We start from the raw sequence: 18,332 nt of genomic DNA, 5'->3' as shown, positions 1-18,332 counted from the left end.
ACAGTAACTTGGAAGGGGGTTTGCAAGCACATGGGGACATGTACTTAAAATAAATGGACAGAGTTGAAATTGAAAGATTGCCCACACACTCAAAAGGGACTTCTGTTCCTAGAATGAAAAGGAGGGGTGCCAGACAGATAAAGCAATAGATGTCGTCTACAGACAGTGTCAATCCCACAATGCTATGCTAGATCAGTCGCATTCAAGCTGGAATTTCTCAGACCAGGAAATGGCTACACTTCACAGGTGAGATGTCCTGTCGCAATCTTCATGGGCTGGCATACAGACAAATCCAAATTGCAAGGGTGCAAGATTCCAGAGGTGTATGTTATTTTCATGGAGAGCGTTAGTTTAATCTAAGTGATGATTTAACCAGATAGATTGGAGGCAGCCCACCCTGTGAGCCACATGGCCCTGTCTCACCGTGGCTGAGCGGGCCAGGCAGGGCCCACAAGCCTTGTCAGTGGTCTGTGAATTCATTATCTGTCAATCTCTCAATTCAACAAATATTCATCAAAGGGTAGGCACTATTCCAGGCACCAGGCATACAGTGTCTCTGCTTTTATGAACCTCACGTTCAAAACGGAAGACAGATAAGAAATAGATGTTAAGTATCATAAAGAGTATGAAACAAGGCATGAAAGTAGAGAGTGCCTCGTTAGCCTGAGGCAGGAGGAAAAGATGGGTGTTCAGATTTCTGGAATTGTGCACTGGGAAACTAAGTCCGGAAGCTGGAAACCCTCTTAAGAGCTGAAGCCTACAGATGGGGCCAAATGTGACATAAGTGAACAGAGGAGATCTTTCTAGAAAGGATGTAGAGAAAAGTAGAAGCAACAGGGAGAAGCAGCTCCCAGAGACAGGAGAAGCCTCTGTTCCTGATGTCTCCTCTTCCACTTCCAGCCCCTGGGAGGCCCGGTGGGGTGCTCACCAGAAGGAGGGGTATGCTGACAAGAGCTCGCCCTGGCTCACGAGAGCCCGTGTGTGTGCCTGTCTTCCCAGCTCCATGTTCAGTGACATGACATCACAGCTTTTGCCGGGGTGGGAGGATTTATACCACGGGAACTAGCTACTGGTACAGCAGCGACCCTTACGCTACCCTCCCACACCTGCACCGAGTCTGGCTCACAGTAGGCTTGTCAGTGCTCGCGCGTAGAGAAGGTTTGTGTTTAGTTATCGAAGGGTTGACTTGTTCTCCGAGGGTTACTCAGAGCTGACCGCATAGGCTATACGCTTTTGTGTCAGGCACTGTGTTCAGCACTTTATATACATTTGCTCATTGAATGCTTTAAAAAAGATTTTATATATTTGACAGAGAGAGAGAGAGAGAGAGAGAACACAAGCAGAGGAGCAGCAGAGGGAGAGGGAGAAGCAGGCTCTCTGCTGACCAGGGAGCCTGATGCAGGGCTCGGGGCTCGATCCCAGGACCCTGGAGATCATGACCTGAGATGAAGGGAGACGCTTAACCAACTGAGCCATCCAGGCGCTCCTCATTTAATCCCATAGCCACCTTGTGAGGTACTATTACCCTCATTTTATAGATAAGAAACTGAGGCACAGAGAGGTCAAATGAGTTCCTGAAGGCCATACAACTAGCAGGTGGCAGGACAGGCATGAATAAATAGAGTGGATTGTACCTGGCTGGCTATCAGTGGTGGTGCCACGGGGAGCTCACTACTTGACTATGTGGCTTCCTTCCCCAGGCGGACACAACCAGCACAGTAGAAGGCCGATGAGGGACAAGTGAACTGGCCGGACCTTGTGGAAAATGGTGAAGGAGCGGGGGGGGTCATAGGGCAGTTTGTGGTTCCAGGTCTATGTGTACATGATTCTGGCTCTGAGTTTCCTGTAGACAAAGTGTGAGCCTGGCTTTTGGCATCCTCACCGATGAGCGGCACCTTGGGCTGTGGGGTTTCGAAGGGGTCTGCATGGCCCGCACCCCTGGAGCCCAGCCATGTAGAACAGGCCCTTGCCAGTCATGGTGGAGTTGTTTTTATCTGGATGCAGCTGCAATGGCCCGAGGCATTTCCTGAGGCTGGCACAAGGCCTGGCAAGAGTTTGAATGTGGCCAGGCTTGAAAGCTGAGCAAACCTCAAAAACCTGGTCGTGGGTTGCCCCCCGGAACCGGCAGCTGCCAAGGACCTGGCAACCAGACAGCCATTAGGCTGGGTCCACTGCAGGGTTCCAGCCCAGCCGAAGTCAGGAATGGAAGCCCTCGCTTTTAGAATGCACTGAGCTCTCTTCTAGCAACGTGAGCTGTCACAGTCCTGATGAGTGACAACAGAGCTGTCTTGTTTTCCTAGCTTAGTGAGAAGGCAGGCTGAGCCCAGACAGGCTGCTATGGATCCCCTAGGGGTGAATGGATAGAATGGGATTATTCTGAGCCAATGCAAGGGCTGTGGTATCTGTCAGACCTGAGTTCAAATCTTGCTAGCTATTGGGTTCTGGGGCCAGAACTTAACCGTCCAAGCCTCAGTTTCCTCCCTTGCAAAACAGGGAGAGTCCCTCCTGCCTCCCAGGTGATGGTGAGAATGCATGAATGAGACTTGAGTCACAGCCCCACATGTGTGATTTTCTGAACAGATTAATTTCCATCACAGATGAAGGCACGGAAGCAAAGTGAGGAAATCAGAAATCGGCTCCTAGAAAACTAGTATATGGTGATATCTAAGAACTGGTCCACTCAGTGTTCTCATTTTATAGAGAAGGAAACTGAGGCCCAAAGAGATGACACTTTATTAGATCAGGACCACAGCTGGAATTCAGCATCCTTGGGCTTTCTTGCTCATTCTGGCATCATTCTCCATTGGTAAGAAAGCCAGAGCCGGGACCGAACAATTACAGGCTACTGAGAGTGTTCCAGCTCTGTGATGGGAAGGAGGTTCTAGTGAACAGGACTTCTCCAAAGATGAGGCTTCACATTCCTGGGGTAGAGCAGGGGCTCACTAAATGATGGCTAAATCGAATCAACGACTTTGGATATCCGTAAGAAGATGCCAGATACTTTCAACTCAGCTACTCTCTTTTTCCTGGGCACGCCCCATGGCCCAGGAATATTTGCTCATCGGACCCTTAGATGCAGAATCTCTCCAGCCGAGTCAGCATGGAGAAGTAGAAATGGCACTGGACTGGCCCCAGCAGATCTGGGTCTACACAGCAACTCTGCCACAGTCTAGCTGCTTGAAATAGACTTGAAATAGACCACGCCATTCACTTTCTCTGAAGATCAGTTTTCTCATCAGCAAAATGAACCACAATCCCTGCTTGCCTACTTTACAGGGAAGGTTTGGAGACTGAATGAGAGTCCTCCATTCTCTCCCTACATAACCCACATGATTGGCAGTCAGTGTGTGGGAGAGATGGGCCTGGATTCGGGAGCCGGACTGCCAGGGTTCACATGGAGCCCAAATGCTTACCTACCAGTGTGGGACGTTCGCCATAATTTAGTCTCTCTGGCCTCACTTTCCCCATCTGTAAAATGGGGGTGATATTATTACCATATAAGATTACAACTGAAGACTTAAAGAATTGATCCACATGGTATGTTTAGAACAGTGTCTAACACTATGTGCCCAATTAAATGCCAGTATGATTATTAGTTTAGAGGGTAACTTTTTTCCAACTTAACTTCTGACATGCTCTTTTTTGCAGGAATCTGTTTTCTCCATCGGGGCCTTAACTTTTTTTTTTTTTTTTTTTAAGATTTTATTTACTGGGGTACCTGGGTGGCTCAGTGGATTAAAGTCTCTGACTTTGGCTCAGGTCATGATCCCAGGGTCCTAGGATTGAGCCCTGCATCCAGCTCTCTGTTCAGCAGGGAGCCTGTTTCCTCCTCTCTCTCTGCCTGCCTCTCTGCCTACTTGTGAGATTTGTCTGTCAAATAAATAAATAAAATCTTTTAAAAAAAATTTATTTATTTATTTGAGAGAGAGAGAGAGAGAGAGAGCATTAGCTGGGGGGAGGGGCAGAGGGAGAAGCAGACTCCCCACTCAGCAGGGAGCCCAGACCAGGACTCGATCCCCGGACCCTGAGATCATGATCTGAGCCAAAGGCAGATAGATGCTTAACTGACTAAGCCACCCAGGTGCCCCCCTCAAGGGCCCTTCCTAACACATGCTCTCCCACCTAACTCTGTCAAGTTGTCCAACGAGCTTGGAATTTCCTCAGGCATGCTTCCAGATGCCCAACACCCAGAATGAACAGGACAGTCTGACTAGGCTCTAGTTGCTCTTGTGTCCCACTCTCACCAAATCCGGTCTGGTCCTGCACTGACGCCCAGAAGCTTGTCCATTCCAGTGACGCCCTGGCCAGTACTCCAGTACTCTTGGCTGGGCTCCAAAGCTGCCCTCTCTTAGATTACGCTCCCAAAGCTGCTCAAATCAGATCCCCATCCTGAAAAGCAGGTTCAAGTCCAGGGCCGGTCCAGCCCTAAGAGAACCAGAGCCCTGGTGTAGAACCCAGAGGTGGGCTGCCTTCCCGTTGGGAGCCCTTGCTGTGCTCTCCTGCCTGCTGGCCTTGGTCAGAGCTCTAACTTTGAATCTCCAGGATACAGGTTTGGGTTCTCAGCAGTCTTCTTCCCCTCACCCTGGCAGACCCAGTCTGTCAGGGTGGGATGGCCTTCCTACACGCTTCCCTATGGCAAGGAACGCCTGTTCCCCTTGTTTGTATATGTAAGGAGACCCCACGGCTCTTGGCAGAGCAGGTGAGGTCTGCTATGAAGTCACATGGGGTACAGTGAGGGGAGTGTGTCCTTCTTAAGAAGCTATAATTAATTTGAGGATCTTGAGATGAAATCATCCTGATGACCTGAATGGACCCGAGATCCAATGTCAGATGTTCTTCAGGAGATGGAAGAGAGGAGGGCACAGACATGGGAGGGGAGGCGGCCACGTGTAGTCAGGCAGAGACTGGAGTTAGGTCACCCCCAGCTAGAAATACCCAGAGCCACCAGAAGTGGAAGAGGCAGGGAGGATTCTCTTCCAGAGCCTCGGGAGACGTGGTGACCCTGCTGACAGCTTGACTGAGGATGTCTGGTTTCCAGGATTGTGACAGAAAAATTTATGTTGTTTTAAGTCACCTCGTTGGCAGCAATCTGTTACAACAGCCCTAGGAAGCTGATACTTGGTACGCGCGTGCACGGAGAAGAGGCCAGCAGCTTTGCATCCCATACGGACATTTACTAAGCACATCCTCACTTGCTGGCGCTGGGCTAGGGGATGCCAAGAAAGGAGAAAGCTTTTGTTTAACCACAAAGTGCTCTACATACAAATGCGTATCATTAGTTGCTATGATAATGGATTTCTTAAAATCCGACTCTTCAGGTTGGGCTGTGATTTGAGAAGTTGTCAGAGTTGAACTTTGAATTTCCCAAGTTCAGGTAGTGATAATAGCTAGCTTTAAATTAAGCCCTTTGTGCAAGATACTGGTCTCTCTGCTTTTCATGTGTGAGTGAGTTCATAGAAACTTCTTAATGACTAGGAGTCATTAAGCAATGACTATAACTGACTATAACTACAGTTGCTGTGTTGGGATGAGAAATTTTGAGTGCAGAGAAGTCTGATAACTTGCCCTAAATTCTACAGTGAGTTTAGTGTGGAAGCCAGTGCCAGACAGGGGGCCCTGCCTAGCCACTTGGTCATTTGACCACAACACGGGGCCCATCAGTTCATAAGAGCTTAGAAGCCAGAAACGGAGCCAGGGGCTGGGGCTGCAGGGGTGAATACAATACAGTCTGTGCCCAGAAGCAGGGGCGAGAAAAAATGATGGGCAAAGTAGATTCATGTGAGTGTCCTGGGTGCCTGCGGGGGGGGGGGGTACTCATTTGGTTAAGCCTCTCCCTTTGGCTCAGGTCATGATCCCAGGTCCTGGGATTGAGCCCCTCATTGGGCTCTCTGCTCAGCCAGGAGTCTGCTTCTCCCTCTCCCTTTGTCCCTCCCCACTGCTCCTGTTCTCTCTCAAATAAATAAATAAATAAATAAACTCTTTAAAAAAAGAAAAATAAAAAAGAGAGAAGGACCTCTCTAAAAAAAAAAAGTCATAATATAAGTATCCAAGTTCCACATGGATTAAAGGTAAAACATGAATCTGGAATCTGGCTGCAGACTGGCGTGGGGAAAGGCACTGAAGCTAGGCTCAGTACCTGGCTCAGGAGGCTTGCAGAGAGGGCTCTGTAGGAAGGGGTTGGTCGCAACCAGGGGCCAGGAGGCTACTTTGAGGAGAGGTGGGGAAGGAATGCAGATACAGGCCACCGGACTTGGCATATCAGGATGGTCTGCATGTATATTCCCGGCTCTGTCCTCCCTAGGTTGGCTCATGATGTTCTTCACTCTGGACCCAGGGAACTAAGGTGTTTTCTCCCAGGCTCCTCCCACGTTGCCAGCAAGCCTGAAACTGGTCAGCTTGTCGTTCAGCTGGTCCTGAACTCAAGCCTTCTCTGTTTGAGCTGGTCTCTCAGATGACATTCTCTTATATAACTCCCTCTACAGTTCCTTCAACCTGGACCAAATTAGCATTCTTTCCAGGCTCTAGTTTCCTATCCTCTTCTTATCCCTGGTAACCAGCTCTCAGCTGCTGTGCAGCTGCACTTGAAAAGTCATGAAATAATTCATTGATTTTTATTGCCCACCCTTGATGTGCGGGGCTCTGCTAGAGACTGTAGAGGACGAACAGATGTATCTGTCTCCTCCACTCGGCAAGGACCTTATCTTCTCCTTGTGTTAGCACAGTGCCTGACTTTCGGAAGATGCTCAGTATTTGTCAGATGAATGACTAAACAAATGAAGAAATAGTCTCTGCCTTTAATGAGCCTGTCATCTAGACGGGCAGACAGGTACAGCAACGTCTTTCTCACCTGACAACACTGGGGAGTAAAAAAATTCTAGATACATTTTCTAGATAAGTGAAACTATCAAATTGTGTTTATCTTAGACAATTTAGATGAGAAAACTTAACTTCTTCCTTTCCTTTCTTCTTCCAGTAGTTATTACTCTTTATGCGGCCCGTGGCAGAATTGAAATTGACTTTGATAATTGAATTTTCTGATCTGAAAACCGGAGGTTCACACTTTCAGCTGGGGCTTGATCCAAGGCTCAGAGAATGTGATCAGGATGTAGTTTTTTTTTGCTTTTTGGTTTCCTCTCCCCATTTCTGGCCTCTCTCTCTCTTAAATATTTGCTTCATTCCCAGAGAGATTTTCCCTTTGAAGTACAAGAGAGTGTCAGCAAATCCCAGGGCCGAACCCTTCCTTGCATCAGTCAGGAAGAGAAGAGCATCTCTGGTACCTCTCATCAAGAAGGAGGTTTGTCTTCCTCTGAAGACCCAGGAAATGTCTCTGCTTGGGTTTTACACCATCTCTGAAACAATCTGTAGTCAGAGAATTGGAATTCTGTGATTTCTCTGGGCCAATCAGGTTTGTGGTGGGGTCAATTAGACCCCAATACCGAAATGAGCACTGGGAACAGTGGTTCCCTCATAGGAAGTCAGAAAAGTGGCAAATGGAAGCTGAGAAGCAACCAATCGTGTTCACTACCTCCTTCCCTTCTTTCCTTTCTTGTGAGAACACAATCTCTGGCAAATTTTGTGCCATGGCAGAGGTTAAATTCACGAGAGCATATTTTCTGACCTTCAAGCCTTCAAGACAGGGCAGAGAGTGGTAAAGGAGAGCAATAATTATAGCAACGGACAAATGCTAGTAATACTGAGATGGGAACACAGAGGAAGAACCTGGACAGTGCTACTGGCCTGGGGAGGACACAGAAAACTTTCCAGAACTGTTCAAATGTGAGCTGATTTAGTAGATTGAATGAGAGGTCACTAAAGAGTCCAGAAGAGACACGGTATTCCTATCAGACAGGAGAAAAAATGTGAATGTAAATAGATGGGAAGGGCTGAGGGGAACCTCAAGGGGCTCCATGCACCTGGAAAAGAGGTGGGGTGGGGCATGGAAGAGAAAGAAGGGGACTGAGATTGTTGGTCTGTCATCCACTCCACTGGGCATCACACATCCATCACCTTGATTAAGTCTAACATCAGCCCTGTGTGTTCTAGGAGGGGATAAACTTACAGCCAGCCAGCCTTTCTCTTTTTCTGCTTACTATCTCTTCATCCCTTCTTCTCCTCATCTCTGAAGACAGAAAAGATAAAAATGGCAGAGACAGGTTTTCAGGAGAAAAGCAATGAGAACAGAAGAAGTAGAATCCCTGAAGGGCTGTTCTCTGTGCAAAGACGTGACAAGTCAACAATATGTTGTGGGGGCCAGGGGACCGTGGTGAGGAGAAAGGGGATGCGGGTGTAACCTGAAGGAACAGGGAAGGCTGGTGAGACGCTTCCATTAAAGTAGAAATGGAAGAGAGTCCCAGGAGGTTGGTGTGTTGGACGAGAGGAGAGGGCAAGAGATCTGATGCATTTCAGGGAATCTTGAATTTTTAAATCTTGGATTTTAGGGCTCTCTATTCATTTTCTATTGCTATGTAACTCAATAAACTAACTCAAAACTTAGTGGCTTAAAACAACAATAAGCACTTATCTCACACAAGTTTAGTGGGTCAAGAATTTGGGAGTGGCTTAGTAGGACTGTTCTGGCTCAGGGTCCATATGAAGCATCAATCAAGGTGTCCGCTGGAGGCATGACAAGGCCTCGAAGAGCCACTTCCATGAGGGGCCATCACGGAGCTCTCTACTGAGTGTCCTCATGATGTGATAACTGCCTTGCCCCAGGGTGAGCAATTCAAGAGGGAAAGAATGGACTTCTCAGTGTGTCCCACACACAGTTGTTTCAGTAGTATCCCATTAGTTACACGGGTCGGCCCTATTTGGTGTGGGAAAGGCCTAAACAAGGGCATGAAAACTGGAAAATTACTGGGGGCCATCTTGGAGGCCCAGCTACTACAGACATCCTTTTATGTGTGAGGAAGACATGAAGAAAAGATGAAAAATTCCATGCTGGGCCACATTCATTAAGCGTTTTGTAGCTCGGGCAGAAAACTGAAAAATTTTGAGTTGTGGCTTTATGTGCTAGTTTTGGTACTTTAAAACCCATTTGACAGATGGAAAGTATTACGCTAAGGTCAATAGCCATCTTGGTCCACCCAAATCCAAAATCCATGTTGCTTCCGCAGGGTAAAACAAAAGTTAGGAAGATGTGTTGAGGTTCTTCAGGGGGGTGTCTGACTCTTGGTTTTGGCTCAGGTTATGATCTTTCAGTCATGAGATCAAGCCCCAAGTTGGGCTCAGAGCTCAGAGCTAAGTCTGCTTCAGATTTTTTCTCCTTCTGCTTCCCATCACCCCAACCACCACTCCTGCACTTATGACTGCACACATGCACACGTACAGGCTCTCTCCCTTGAATGAATGAATGAATGAATGAATGAATGAATGAATAAAATCTTTAAAAAAAATAAAAAAGGCAGGTACATCTTGCCTGCCATTTCGAACTCATTCTGTTGTTCTAGCTAGTCTATTGTTCCTCAATTTCTTCCTTTTCATTATTTCTATTCATTTTCAATGAACATTTACAAAATGTAATAGCAGTCATTCTTCAAGGGAAAGAATCATTTCTTAGTTACATTGCTATTCCAACATCAAAACCAGTGTCTTAAATGTAGATGGTAATAAATATATATGAGTTTATCTGTCGCTTTAATTTTGTTATTAATGTTTCATTACCTTGGAAGGTCTATCAGCCAAGGTTCTGTCAGGAAAACAGAAACCACTCTAGGTATTTCAGGTTGGAATTAAATGTGATAGAGGGAGATAGAGGCCTATACCACCGTTGGGAGGGCTGGGGGCAAGGATGGGGAAGGCTGCTGGCTGCTCGCCATCAAGGAATCTGTATATGTAGGAATCCCCGTGAAGCTGTCATGAGGACCCCCGCTGTTGGCAGCATCAGAGGTCTACTACTAGCTACTCCAGAAAACAACGTCTCTCCTCCTCTGTCTCCCAGATCTCTCATCAGCCGAGTCTAGCCAAACCCCTGTTGACCAGGGGCCCTAGGAAATGTAATTTCTGTTTTCAACCTCTAGGGTACAAAGAGGAGTTAGAAAGGGTGGGCCATGTAGTGGGCATCAAAAGACATTATCTGGTACGGGCCTCACTGCTTTCAGATGGTCATGGCCCACGGCATTGTTTACTATTAACGGTGTTCTTTGGAGGGCTAACAACTCAAGAGATAGGTAGCTAAAGTCTGAAAAAGAATTATTAGTCTTAACTTCAATGGCATTACTTGCAGCAGTAAATATTATTCATAACAGCAATAACAGCAGAATCATTATGGGTATGAGCTTCAGAATTCTAAAACCCTGTGTCAATATCTGGTCTGTGAGCTTGAGGACATCACTGAACCTTCCAACATCTCAGTTTCTCATCTGTAAAATGGGGGTATTAGACTCTCCCTCATAGGCTTGTTGTAAAGGTTAAATGAAGCTAAACATACAAAATTCTCAGCACTAGGCTGGGAACCCAGTAGGTGCTTATGAAGTGGGAGCTATTTGTATCTAACAGAACACACTACTATTTACAGAATGCCTCAACACGCATGACTTCATAAGACAAGCCCAGTTTAAAAGGAATACAGGAGGAGGAAGAGAAGGGAGAGTGGGAGACATGAATTCAGGAGAGGGTCCAGAAGGCAATGGGAAAGCCCCAGATGCAGAAGACCAGGGTCAAGAGGGAACAGGGAGGTGGCTGGCCAACTCTGGTCAGGGGGGATTGCTGGGTTCAGAGTTGCCAAACCCACCATCTTGTCAACAGTCCTTTCCCAATGGTTCTGTTTAAACCAGAGCACAGGAAATACAAACAAGTGCTAAGAGTCTATAAAGCCTGTAAATGATGACCGTGGATCAAAATACTTTCTTTCACCAAATATTAAAACAGAAAATATAAACGCCAAGGCCTTTCGTCTGCCCTAGCTCCAGACCCTGAGGGTTCTGCGGCTCCATTTATAACAAACACATGAAGAACAGAGACTATGGGCTTTGCTGTCCCCATTAACTTCGTCTAATTATTCTGGGCTTTTTTTTTTTTTTTTTTAACCCAGAAATTAATCACAGATGAACTATTCAACTGATTTTATGATTTTTCTCTTTACTGATACTGCAAGAGGCACGCTCAGATCTTTATACACGTCTCTATTCCTATCCTTTCCTTTGAGGACAGCAGCTCCGGGACACACAGCTCAAGCAGGGCTGGAGACGCATGGTGCTTCCCTGAGGAGAGCAGGAATTCACAGTCACACTCCCAGGAGGGATGTTCCTTGGTCATTACCACCCCCAAAGTTACCACTTTGGGGGCCCTTAGTTTTTTATAGGACACCTGATCCTTTCCTCAATCTATAAAAATGAGTCATGCAACCAGAGTGGCTCAGTTCATTGGGCCTTAGGCTCAGGTCATGATCCCAGGGTCCTGAGATTGAGGCCCACATCGGGCTCCCCCTGCTCTGTGGGGAGCCTGCTTCTTACTCTCTCTCTCTGCCTGCCACCTCCCTGCTTGTGCTTTCTCTCTCTGTGTCAAATAAATAAATAAAATCTTAAAAAAAAAAAAAAAGAGTCCAACATTTGTAGTGGTTTTTTGTTTGTTTTTTGTTTTGGGGGTTGTTTTTTTTTGCCATTTCTATTAATATGTAACACATTTGGGGCACCTGTGTTTCTCAGTCAGTTAAGCATCTGACCTCTGCTCAGGTCATGATCTCAGGGTCCTGGGATTGAGTCCCGCATCGGGCTCTCTGCTCAGTGAGGTGACTGTTTCCCTCTTTCCCTCTGTCCTTCCACCAACTCATGCTCACACGCTCTCTCTCTCACACAAAATCTTTTTAAAAATATGTAACGCATTCTAACTTAAAGTATTGTTCTGCAAAGTTTGATTTAGATCAAGTTTGCAAGCACCCCTGCACAGCCACGCTGTAACCCTTCTCCTGACTGGTGACTGCGGCACTGGTGCTGTTGACGACAGGTCTGCCTCTTGTTAACTCTCCACTGGAATTAGCTTTGCCACTTCTGCCAACCCCGGTGTCTTCTGCAAAAGCAGAATAACCACCCCTATTCCTGGCATTGTTGTCAATATTACGTAAGTACCATGAAACACAGAGAGCAGTATTGAGCACATAGGGAATGCTCAGTAAATAATGATCATGGTTATTAACTAGCATTAGTCCCAAGGTCATGCTATTAAGAAAAGAAAGGCAAGAGTCTAGATTTGACCCCAGATAAGACTCAACAATCCTCTGTACTTTTCACTCTAGAATTCTGCTTCCCAGTCAAGTAGATGCTCTGGACTTGGTGGTTTCCTAATGGGCAGGTCAGGGAAAGGAGTGAAACAAAAAAGAGCAATGAAAGGAAGTATGTACTAAGTGGCCAGATCAGAAGAAAAAGGATGTACTGGGATAGCACGAAGATGAGTAGAGACTTCCATTAGGTTTGAATTGAGACTTGCTAAGCTGATAGGAGAAGGGGAGGGGGTGGCTTCTTGTTTGCATTTATCCGTTGGCTTGACCATCAGGTCTTTCTCTGGAATGAGGAGTTCAGACTCAAGGTGAAGTCCTGGTTTTACACTTCGCAGCTGTGTCAGCTTGGGGAGCTCCCTTTACCTCAATCCGGATTTTGGTGTCCAGTTCAATGAAACAAGGGAATTAGAATCCTCTCACCATCCACTTGTTCTGAAGAAGGCAGTGCTCTGTTCTTATTTTGTAGAGTTATCTTGTTTTACTTTGGATTGTAGATTTGGAGAGAAACCCCATCAACATCCACTGAGAGGAACAGAAGACTCTAGGAATGCCTCACTTTGACCCAAGAGGATGAAGGCATTCAGGCCTCATGACAGGAAAGACCAAAGGGGAATTCTCTCTCTCTCTTTCTCTCTCTCTCTGACATGCTCATTTGTCTTTTTTTCTTGCTGCATATCTGTTCCCTTCTCTTATTTCGCTTTGCAAACAAGCCTTCTGCTTGCATTTCTGCACACAAAGTCCCCAAATGGGCAGCCCCCACCCAAATGCCTCCTTTGGCTCCCGAGTTTCCAGGACCTCACAGGCATAGTCCCTACAGCCCAGGGACGCAACTGGCCTAATTCAGGAAATCTGACTGGTCCAGCTGTGGTCCGGGGATGTTCCTTGGTCTTACCAGCTATGAGTAATGATCCTACAGTGGAGGCCAGTTCCTCTCCTTAGGCTGGAGCATAGTCAGGGCAGATGGGAAAGCCATTCTGCTACTCATCCTTTCCTGGCATTGGGTCAAATGAGTTTCATCTCTCCCATATCAGACTGCGAGTTCCTCAGCATTCTTTGCATCCCCTTGACCACAGGAGGGTCTCCAGGATTGATAGGATTTGTGGAACTGCGATGGCACGTAATAAAGCCTACATTTAGTGTCCACATAGATCTTTACAGCTTGCATTACAGTTTTCCCATTTGTGATCTCATCTGACCCTCACAACAACTTCGAAAAGTATTATTATTTCCTCCATCTTATAATTGAGGAAAATGAGGCAAGCCCAAGGTCACACGGCTATTAAGTGGTGCAGTCAGAATTTATATTTAATTACTCTGGCTTGGAATACCAGCACCCAACCAGATCGTTGCTAAGGATCCTTCTGGTCCTAATATTAACCAGTCCAAGAATATTAATATCATGGTGTTTTCAGAAACTCCCCCATCCCAGCTCTTCTCGCTAATTATTTCCATCTCCTTCCCAATTTTAGCTTTGAATTGTGATATGGCCAGTAAGATGCTGCACTTTTTAAAACCACAACCTATAGGGTCTCCTCTTAGCTGTCAAAAATGCATTTCATTTGGAAGCAGGGAGAGTAGAGAGGAAGGAGGAAGTTCACAATGAAAAGAGGAAGGCTCGCGAAACACCTCCTGGCTGTGTCTTTAATGAGAAGCACCAGACTCCGTCTGGAAGCCACCTGGGAGGGGGTCTGGGGATCTGAGGATCTGGCTGCAGTTTGGGGGAGAACTCCGCTCCTTGGCTGCCTGCGGCACCTGCCAGAGTGGCCCTCTGTAGTTGAAATGGCAGGAATGCCTTTTATTCCTTTTACTGGCACAGGCCATGCTCTTGGTTCACTTGCTAATGTTCGTGTTTGTACAAAACCTGAAGGGGGCTTTCTGCTTTCATACCTAGGAGGGGGCATTCTCTGGGGAAGAGCAATGATAAACACTCTATCATTGATTGATTATCCAACAATGAGTATGACAGGAAGTAAATACACATACTACTATTCATTTAATTCTCCCAAATCCTGTGAGATAGGTAATATAATCTTTTCTTTTTATAGACAGTACTACTGAGGCTCAGGAAAGTAATGTGCCATAGTAAATAAATGACAGAACTGGCATATAACCCAGGTTTGCTTGACCGCAAAGAGCAAGCTCTTAATCCTGGGGCTTGGGGTCTCCTAAGCCTGGGTTGGATACCAAGTGGCTGAAGCTGGGTATGAACCCGATTTGGCCTTGTTCCAAAGCCTGCACTTCCAAGAGAGCATTCTGCTGTATATATTAGGTTCTAGGGACCATAACATTTTATTAGAAGATTTTTATTTATTTATTTATTTGAGAGAGAGAGAGAGAGAGTGTGTGTGTGTGCACGCACAGGCTGGGAGAGCAGCAGAGGGAGAGGGAGAAGCAGGCTCTCTGCTGAGCAGGGAGCATGATGTGGGGCTTGATCCCAGGACCCCAGGATCATGTCCTGAGCCTAAGGCAGATGCTTAATGACTGAGCCACCCAGGTGCCCTGGGAGCGTATTATTTTGAGACAAAAAAAAAAAAAAAAAACAAAAAAAAAAAAAACCCAAAACCCTCCAATACTAAAGATACCATAAGAATCACAATAACACTGAAATATGTTAACTCCATTGTCATTCAGAGCTCGCCCCAATTCTTTTTCCACCACCCCTCCCCCTGCATTTTCCCTTCCTCCTAGGCATTCAGATCACCTTTCCTAGTCCTCCTGGGCCTTCCATGCGACCAGGTGCCTGAGTTCTGACCTACACGAGGCAGCAGAAGTGAAAGGGACCCCTCTGAGCCCGGTCCTTCACTTTCTCGCCCGGCAGACTCCTGTGTGACGCAGGCCTTGCTTCCCACAGGAGGGTCACACCCTGATATTCCGACACCTGGTCCCTGACTTCAGATACCTGTACGGCAAGACTCGGGACATTTTGCTTGATATGATCTCAGCTCTGTTGTCAGAGAAATGGTTTGTTTCTGGTGTACAGCCAGCATCTCTCCACTCCAGCTTAGAAAGGACTGTTTCACCTCGTCCTCCTGCTTCGGGCCCAGAGGCTCTACTCTCCTTTGTGTATGTCTACGTTTCCACCATCACAGAGCTGTTGAGTCAGACTGTAGCAAAGAGGACCCCATTATTGAAAACACTCCTCAGAGAACTTTCAGATTCTCTAGCCCAAGTTCCTCATTTTACCACGGATGAGGCAGAGACCCAGGTACTTAGTCACTTGCCTAGGGACACACGGTTCCTAGTGGCAAGCAATGATTTGAGAACCCAGGGCCGGGCCCAGGGGGAGGAACAACTTAAGGAGGGCCTCACTCTCAGAGGTTGACCGTGTGTTTCCAACAGAACCCTCTGAGATGTTCTTTTCTTCAAGAAATAGCCATGTGTTCAGCTGGGTAGTTTTCTCAGCCTCCTTCCTGCTCCTAAACACTCTAGAGCAAAGAGACCCCTTTCCATTTTGATTGTCTCAGTCTGTTTTAGCTCATGCTCATTCAACTCCCTTGAAGTCTTTGCACTGGATTAAAGTCCACTCCATTAGACAGAAGCTACCCACCCAGCCTTCTTTTCCAAACAGGCCTTTCTTTCCTGATGTACTAGCAGCTAGTTCTTTTGTCTAGCAGGGCGGGTTTACAGGTTTAAGGAAAACCTCAGTCTTCCTCCTGCATTTTTCCTTTCCTTTCACACGACTACCACACTCTGGCACCTCTGACCCCAGACTTGGGGTGGGGGAGGTTCCCACATCAAGCAATTCTGTGACACCATCTGGGTGTCCTATAATTTAAGTCAGTTCGGACATTATCAACCCAGAGACAGCATCCAATCTCACAGGTTAAGGGCTCAGTCCCACAAGACTAGCCCCCCACCCCCCAACACACATGACAAGCACAAGTCGGAGGTCCCCCGGTTTCCCACAAGTTCTCTGGTTCGGCTACAAATCAGAGGTTCACATGACCTTCTCCCCTCAGATTCAAGTATTTGCTTCACCAGCTCACAGGACTCAGGGAAACACCTCCTTATGGTTACCAGTTTATTAAAGGATGTGATAAAGGGCACAGAGGAACAGCCAGATGATACATAGGGCAAGGTCCGGAAGAGTCCCGAGCACAAGAGCTTTTATCTCTGTGGAACTGTGGTACTTTGACCTCTCAGTATTTGGATGTGCTTACCCACCCAGAAGCTCTCTGAACCCCATTCTTTGGGTATTTTTATGGAGACTTCATTACATAGGCCTGATGGACCATTAAGCTTGTCTCCAGCCCCTCTCCCCTCTCTGGCGAATGAGAGGTAGGACTGATACTTTTAAGCTTCTAACCCTGGTTTGGTCTTCTGGTGACCAGCCCACTTCTAGGAGCCCACCCAAAGTCACCTCATTAAAACAAAAGATCCTACTATCACCTAGGAAATTCCAAGGGATTTAGGAGCTCTGTATCAGGAATGGGGGTCAAAGACCAAATGTTAGACTAAAAGATGCTTCTAGTGCTCTTACCACTTAGGAAATCTCATGAGGGTTTTAGGAACTCTGGGCCAGGAATGCAGGGCAGATACCAATATATGTACGTTTTCTATTATTTCGCACCAGTATCACCTTAAACATTTCAAAAATCTTAACAAAGGGTCTTAAGCCAGATCTTTGATTTGAGCTATTTCTTAATTTAAGACAAGAGACCAAAATGTGAAACAGTGTTATTTTCCAATCTAGAAGTCCTCGGTCCTCAACCTTTCCTCTAAACTCTGCTTGCAAACACATGAGTTCTTTCTTCGCTCATCTCTCTGCAGCAGCTGAGAGCACCCGATGTACTTTTCCAACATGTGTTGGGAGATTTTAGCCAGGTCCAGACATTTGCTGTTTTCTATCTTTCCCTTTACTCTAGACAACGCTTGGTCAGTTGTTTTGCTACTGATAACGTGGGTCATCATTCTTCCAAGTAGCCATCGGAGTCTCCTAAGGTTGTCTTGATCACTTCCCCAGTCTTTGCTAACGTTTTCCTCTCTGCTTTTCCAGAATCTTCTTAACCAGTCCTATCACCAATGCTTAACTTCATTCTTTCTAAGTGTTGGTTACAGCAACTCCACTTCTGGTACCTATTAGGCATCAGTTAACTAATGTTGCACAACAAACCACCCAGAAAACTTACTGGCTTAAAAAAAAAAATAAGCCTTTTTCTTGTTTTCTTTTTATTCCTAAGTTTCTGCGGTTTGGCTGAAGGGGTCTTCTGATCAGCGCTGGCTGGACTAGAGTTGGAGGAGCAGTGAGGGCCCAGGCACATATCTGAGGGTGAGCGGGAGCAGGACGGCTGGGCCGCCTATCTCCAGCAGCGAGCCTGCAAGCCCAGGCTTCCTCCCACCGAGGCTGGGTTCCACAAACAGTTGATGGAGAGCAAGCCCTTTTCTGTTACCTGTTGGCATTTCATTTGTTACTTGCCCCGTGTTCAAACCGAGTCCTGTGACCAAACCCAGATTCAACCAGTGGGCAAATGAAATTGATGATGGTGAGGTGGGAAACAAAAGCAAAGGGAAATGTAGATAAAAGTAAACGCCCTTGCACCCTGCCCCCCACTGACAAATACTTGAGGCAGGCAGGGTACAATGTTCCTCCAGGGAGCTCCTGTCTTAATGTTCATGCCTTGCTAGAGGGAAGAGCAACCTTAGTTTGACAACAGCAGGGCATCCTGTACCCCGTGTGTCTTCTTTAGTGTACGAAAATCCTTCTGGAACCTCCCTTATCTTTACTTCCCCCTACCCAAAGTTTATAATCACTTGTTCCTCAGAACCTTGGGGCAGCAGACAGCAACAGCTGCTCTTTTTGCGCTTCCTGTCCCCATGCTTTCATAAAACCACCATTTTGCACGAAAGACATCTCCAATTCTTTCATGGCCATCACCTCTGGACCCCAGAGAACCTCACATATATTCAAAAACTACCTCAGTGGGAACTGCAAAATATGTGGCCATTCTAAAAATATAGAATTTAAAGTAAGCATTGTTTTGGGGAATTCTTTCATGCATGCTTAGGGGATCGTTTGTTGTCCAGCGTGGTGGATAACGTTATGCATCAACTTGACTGGGTCACAGAATGCCCAGATATTCTGTCAAACGTGACACTGGGTGTGTCTGTGACAGCGTATCTG

The sequence above is a fragment of the Mustela nivalis genome (assembly GCF_964662115.1).
Source record: "Mustela nivalis genome assembly, chromosome: 10".
NCBI lineage: Eukaryota > Metazoa > Chordata > Mammalia > Carnivora > Mustelidae > Mustela > Mustela nivalis.
The sequence above is the reverse complement of the archived record's forward strand: the minus strand, read 5'-3'. Positions refer to the sequence as shown.